This window comes from Camelus dromedarius, chromosome 2 (assembly GCF_036321535.1).
Source record: "Camelus dromedarius isolate mCamDro1 chromosome 2, mCamDro1.pat, whole genome shotgun sequence".
Lineage (NCBI taxonomy): Eukaryota > Metazoa > Chordata > Mammalia > Artiodactyla > Camelidae > Camelus > Camelus dromedarius.
This window is the reverse complement of record NC_087437.1, coordinates 57,409,431-57,416,601: the sequence shown is the minus strand read 5'-3', so window position 1 is coordinate 57,416,601 and position 7,171 is coordinate 57,409,431.

Sequence of the window (7,171 nt, the reverse complement as noted above, 5' to 3'; positions counted from 1 at the left end):
AGAAGCTCAATTTCCTATTGATAAATATATTATACTATTTATTTCAAAGGGTTTTGAGAGTACTAAATGGTCTTATAAATGTTCATTTTTCTCCCATTTTATGCATGTGACACGCCTAAGTTGTTGTTATTGTTGTTATTATTAATTTACAAAATCAGTGACAGTATGCACGTCATGGCATTAACACAATAAAAATAAATAGTGTAAATTAGTACACTCACTCTGGAGCTCAATTTGACAATACTTTAAATTTTTGATGATGATGATATTCTAAGCTCTGTAATCTTATTTCTTTTTCCTAGTTAAATATTCCACAGATGCTTAAGGAAAAATGTGTAAAAATGTTCATTACAACACAGTCTTAGCAAAGAAATAAAAACAATCAAACTGTATCTCAACCTCAATATGGAGTTGAAAAAAAAAAGCTTGATTTATTCATGTAATGGAGGAGCTTACTTAGTTTAAATTAGATTTATATGTATTAAAAATTTCATAAGCAAAATTCTGAGTAAAATTCAAGTTGTAAAAATGATGTCTTTAGTTAAAGAACAAATATGTAAAATGTTAAACCTACAAAACTTTCATATATATATTGTTTATGACTACGTGCATATGAAGCATAAGTCTAAAACATATATGAGAATGATAAAAGCTCGAGATAAATTTATACCTTAGGAGAAGAAGGGAAGGAGAACAGATGAAGAGGCAATACTTTAGCTATGTCCGTTTTAAATTATTTTCTTTATAAAAGGAAAGAATTCTGAAACAGATATGGCAAAATTTTACCTATGAAACCACTAATGTGGGCTCTTGTGTGCCTGTCATTGCATTTCTTTCTGGCCATTTTCTATCTTTTATTCCTGGACTTGAAGAAAATTACCAAACATTTTAATTCACTTTTGTTGCCTATATGCCTATATGCCCATGGCCAAGTGAAGGGAATAAAACAGTAAGAATTATTTCATCCATATATTTACTGTTCATTATGCAGAAATTTTCATTTAATTATACGCTCACATTTTGTCTCTATAATATTCTGTAGCCCCATTTACTCTGAAAGTCAGTCTAAAAAGGCTAAAAATTGCATAATTAAAATTATACTTCATTTTGGAAAAAGCAAAAGTATAGAGATGGTAAAAAGATAGGTAACTGCTGGGGTTTGGTGGGGGAGGGGGTTGAAAAGATGAAAGGCAGAGTATTTCTTAGGGTGGTGAATCTATTCTGAATGATACTGTAATGGTTGATACGAGATCTTACGCCTTTGTCCAAAACCACAGAACGTTACACACAAACAATATACCTTAAAATATGCAAATATAAAAAATCATTTATGAGGTTAGGGAATCCTAGGATGTAATGAAGAATGTGATGAAACAATCTACATGTATTAAAAGTATATGAATCAACCTCACTGAAAGGTGTGAAAGGTGGGGAGAAAGTGTTGACCTAAGTGACTTTGGAAATGAGTGGAGTCTGTAAGACCAAAGGCAAAAGAACCTGAATATAAGCTGTATTTTGGTTGATAAAAGTTGTTTCCCATGGGGACGTGGTTTACCAGTTAGGAAATGGTTTACATTATACTGGAGATGAACAATTAAGTGAATGGATGATAGATGACAAGTGCCAGATGTTTTGCTTTTGGAGCAGAGGGTACAGAGAAGCAGCGAGAAGCTAGAATGATTCACATGGTAATCAGTCAGAGTCAGAAACATCAGTATAAACTCATGTTTGACTGACTGTATGCACACATGCTTAAGCATAGAAATATGTGCAGATATGCATATATACAAGGTTCGAGTACACACATACAGCTCCTTGCTGTGTCAGTTGATATAAGAGAAATTATCCCCTTTGTAGCAATGAGCACCCTTAGTGCCCTGACTATGATTTCTAATACCATTATCCGATGAAAGGGTCCCTTAGAGGAATGACTGATTCTAGGGTTGGGGCAGGAAATACACAATAGGGACCTGGAGCATCTTGCGGTGCCAGGTAGTAAGGACATGCTCAAAAACAAAACGAAACAAAACAAAACAATGATAGTGATAAGCCAAAAGGACACGGGAACCAACTGGAAGCACTTCCAGTGGCCAAATCTGGAACAGTTTGAGAAGCACAATAAAGTAGTAGTAGATTAGAAACCAAAGTGTACAATTAATATTTCTGAGTTAATAATGACATAGATAAATGATTCAATAAAAATAAATGGTAGAGAGAAGACAAATATGCCTTGCAGAAGAAGTCCAAATAATTTATGTAGGAACTTGGCCTTTAAGAGATGGAGCTTAGCTCCCCACATCCTAAGTCTGGCCTGCACATAGTGTCTTCCTCCTAAAGAGTACAGCGTAGGGTGGGGAGAGAGTAACATTAAAATGGAGAAAGCTGACACACACCACCTCATCCACGTAGTCCAGTGGGTTACTTGATCACTGATAAACAGGCTGATAAGATGTACTCTTGATAATATCATGTAAATGGTGCTTTTCTTCAGTGATCTTCCTTTTAAAATCCCAGAACCCCAGTCTAATCAGGAGAAATACAGCCCACAAATCCCAATTGAGAGACACTCTACAAAACCCCTGATCACAGTGCAGGTATCTTCCACTTTCTGAAAGTTTGTTTTATGCCTCTTTGCTTTTAAGAAAGACCTACATTAGTTTCTGTTTTTGCTAACAGAGAGAAATCTGAAGGTTTTCATTTTTACAATAAAAGGCAAAAAGCAAAAATTGTGTTGAGTGTTTGTTTTGCAGCCGGCAGAAAGAACGGCACCGCCAAGCTCCTTGCCCAGGAACTACACTCAGCGTCTCAGCATCAGGCTGACATGGCTTTGAACTGTGTCTGTGAGCTTCTGTGCTTTATCCGCATTTGTTTTGTGTATCTGTTAGGGAGATGTAAGCGAACTACCCCAAGGTAATTGTTTATTCACTTTATACCATTTCAGCTTACAAAAGGTTTCATAGAACAGTCTGATTTCCAATAGCGGGGGAAACTGTGCACCTCAAAACTGTCAGGTCATCAAAAACAAGGAAAGACTGCCACAGCCAAGAGGACCTAAGAGGACTGGACAACCATTTGTAACCTTGTGTTTCACATGGAATTCTGGAACAGAAAAGGGATGTTAGGAGAAAAACTAAGGAAATTTGGATAAAGTATGAATTTTAGTTACTCATAAATTAGCAGTATTTGTTCAAATAATTCTAACCAATATGCCATACTATCTAAGATATTAATAGTAAGGGAAATTGGGTGTGGGTTCATAGGAAGTCATAATTTTTCTGTAAGTCTAGAACTGTTCTAAGATTAAAAGTTCAGGGGGAGGGTATAGCTCGTGGTAGAGTGTGTGCTTAGCATGCACAAGGTCCTAGGTTCAATCCCCGGTACATCCATTAAAATAAATAAATAAAACAAAGTGAATAAACCTAATTCTTCCCTCCCTCTAAAAAGGTGAAAAAAATTTTTTTTAAAAGTTCATTAAAAAGAAACTGATCATTCATCCAAGCATTCAACTAGAAACTGAGGAGTCACCTTCCCGATTTCCATCTTCCTTATTCAATTTCTTTCTCTCTTTTTTTTTTCTCTTCATCTGTCATGTTTGCTCCAGCTCTCACCATCTCATCAGTTCTTCCTGGATTATTTCTTTAAAAAGCCTTCCAACTAGCACCATTTTCACCCAACTCAAATTAATAAATTAATAAATTAATGAATGAATAGGTTAGAAAAGAATGGAAGAGGGAAAAGATAGTAATGACTCTTAAATTAGGGCCATTGATGTAATAAGTTTGGTGGTTTGAGATTATTTGGGGAAAAAAAAAGAAGAAAAGATTCATTAAGCTGCTCGCTTCCTGCTTTGGCTTTGTTGTTACACTTAAATGGCTTATCTTCTCCATGTCTTCCTAGAAATATTATTTCTCAAAGTTCTTTGCCAAAACGTGATTTATGTGATTGTCTTACAACATCTTATGAGAACTTGCTTTGTAGTTAGGGCCTTCGGTGATTGGCTTTACCTATTTATGGCCTCGGGGTTCTAGGCACTGACAAGTGAGTAATATAGAATATTTATATTGTATATTTGACAGTCTGTTGAATGTCTAGGAGTTAATATTTAAGCTATTTAAGTTGTCCCTGTTTCCTGGAGTTAGAATGAATTCTTGATGAAGGAGCAAACCACAGAATGATTTATTTCACTATGTATCTTTTAATGAATGCCCAAAAGAAAATCTAGATTGTCTATGATTGGTTTTTGTGGGCTTTGACAAAAGAGGAATAAATATACATGATTGCAAATTATCTGAGGCAGCCTTTTTAAAATGCATGCTACGGTATTTAAATTTGGCCTCCAATCTTCTTTTACCTTTGTATTAGGCTTCCATAGTTACAGTGCAATCCTATGACAAAATATGACTCACCCCATGAATATTCATGCTCATTCATCTTTTAGGGGAGCGCAGTTAATGTATACGGTGAAGTCAAGTTTCACTGGCTATGTGAGCTACTCATATCCACAAAACCACACCTGTTCTTCAGGTAACATGTTCATTGATCCTTCTATGGTTAAAAGATTTTGTTTTACGATGTGAAGCTTGGTGTTTTTAGTCAGTCAGAGGGTTTGACAAGGGAGCCTGAGGGAATAGCAGGGAAATATTTGATTCTGAGGCTCAGACTTTTTTATCTGGAAGGGAGTTAAAATGGCCTCTACCAGGAACTGCACTAGTGGACTTCAAAACTACAGGGATAAAAAAAAAAAACTGCCTTTGATTTCTCTTATCTCCCTGTAAGGCATGCTTATCAGAAAAGATTAGGAGCACAGCTAATGCTTCCAGCAGGACTACTATCCCAGAAGCTTTCATTAACCACCACCTACAGTCTTCCACCAGCGTTGTGAAAACAATTGGTAACCCACTTTATATTTCTCAATCTACCTGGCATTGGTGAACATACTTTGGAGACAAGACCCAAACTTGGAGCCTTAAAGGGCAAACATATGCTTAAAGAAAAAAAAAAACTTTAAATAAATTCCAGAGAAAAAGAAGTAAATAAAAAGATGTCCATAAATCATATGATGGAAGGGGAAGATTGTGGGGAGGAAAGTGTATCTGGGAAGAGATAATAAATTATTTTGGCAAACATTAATAAAAAGAAAAGGAATGAAAAATAAGTCCAAACAAATGGGAGGGATGTAAGTAAATTAAGAAAATGTTCAGAGAAAAGTTGGTGTGAAGGAAAAAAGAGAACCATACAGATGAGTCACAATGAAAGGCGTCAAGAAAAGAACCGTTATCTAGCAGTCGTGGGCATTCTCAAAAGGAAAGGGCCCGGAAGGTAGTGACCCCCCGACACCCACAGAGCTGAAAGGCAAGGAGAACAGAATGTGATTCTCTTTACCTGCACCAGCCCCGGCCCCGCTGCCACCACTTAACTCTGGAAGCCTTTCTGCTGTCCCAAAGGCCACGTTTTTCTAGCATGGGGTGTCCATGACTGGTTGCATTGAAAGAATTTTCTAGGCCCAAACTGGCGGGTGCACATCAGCAAACCACAACCTGGAGAATTTTTCTGTCCCTGTAAATGGTCCACACGACCAGAAATGCAGTACATCCAGCCAGCCAATCCCCAAACGCCAAGCCAACTCTGGGTCTTTAACCCCAGACAGGGTGGACTGTGTGACCTCAGCCAAGGAAAGCAGACATGTTCCATTTGTATCATTCTTGTTCTGTGTTCTTGATCGTATAGAAGCTTCTTTATCTTCTGACCCATTTTGCAGTTCTAAGTAAGGAGACTGTCTGCTTCAGGAAGGGTTAACCTTTTTTAGTATCACCTAAATTGTCTTCTTTAATTATTTTTTTTTAAACAGTCCAGCCAGTCGTACTATGCACTTGCCTCCACATCCATGCTAATCAGTATGTTGACGTAAATGGTTTTCAAAAGGTACTGGTTTTTAATCTATAGAGAAACAAATCCGTTGGGGTGGGGGTGGGGGGCTGGACGGGGGTGAGGTTTCGAGGGGGACAAGAGGGAAGAAGAGAGGTCTGCTCACCACTGGGCAACCTCCAATCAGAAGTGCAGACCGGGGCAGGGGCGGGATCATGTTGCTGGGCAACCAATCCTAGCATTCCTTTCCTTTGTGTCCTTAACAGGTTCAGATGGTAAGCATCATGTTTTGATATTATTATAGTAATTAACAGCAGCCAGGCAAACGTCTCTCCTCTTTCTCCTTTGCTTCTCCAGAGCAGCACAGTTGTTTTCTAAATTCAAGGATCAGATAGATGACCAGGCCTGAAGAAATTCGCTAACCTTCCAGTCTGCTACTACCTCCTAAATGTAAGAAAACAGTCACAGAGAGCCTTCTACACCTGGGCGGGCATGTAGGTCAGAGGTCAGAATGGCCTTTCCTTTTTTCCAGCTTGGACCTTTAGGAAGGGAAGATACAGCTATTGAGCTGCGATTCAGCGGGGGCTGTCATTAGTGGCAGATCAAACAGCCAGGTGCCACAGTTTGCCACCAGCTTCCAGCCATCAGTTCCAGCTGCCAGGAAGCAGAGGGGGGTGGTGGTGGAGAGGGCTGACTCACTGGAGGGGAGCCAAGGGGAGTGAGAGGCTGACAGGCACCTCTCCGCTGGGAAAAGCCAGGCTGCAGCTGGGCGCATCAAACAGCCCCGTGGAGTGCCTGCAGCGAACAGGAGGATAAGGAAAGGACTGGCCAGCTTTTTTCAGAAACTTAGATGCAGTTTTCAAGGTGGCAGAGACTGGGGGGGGCGGGGGGGCCCTGAAAGAATAACACGGCCTCTCATGGGTTCTGAGCACTTCATTTTATTACTGGCTTTTGAATACGGAACCACCAAGCATCCAAGCTGAAAATTAAAATAATAATAATCAAAGACGATGAAATCAGAGATGTTAGTCCTGCACAGCACACTGCAGAGTGATGCAAACCGTGCATTGCTCAACTGCAGAGCTTTTGCCATTAAAAAAACCATAAGGTGAATTTTCCTTTCCTCAAACTTTCCAGATTGAATTACATCATCTTATATCTCACCATGGCCCTGGGAGCTTGGCAGGGCAGGGATCAATTTCCCTGTCTTCCGTACTGATTCAATGTCTCCGTTTTGGCCTGAGCTCCCTCATTTTCCAATGTGATCACTGAATTACTGTATGATCTGAGGCTTTAGATTTCCTCT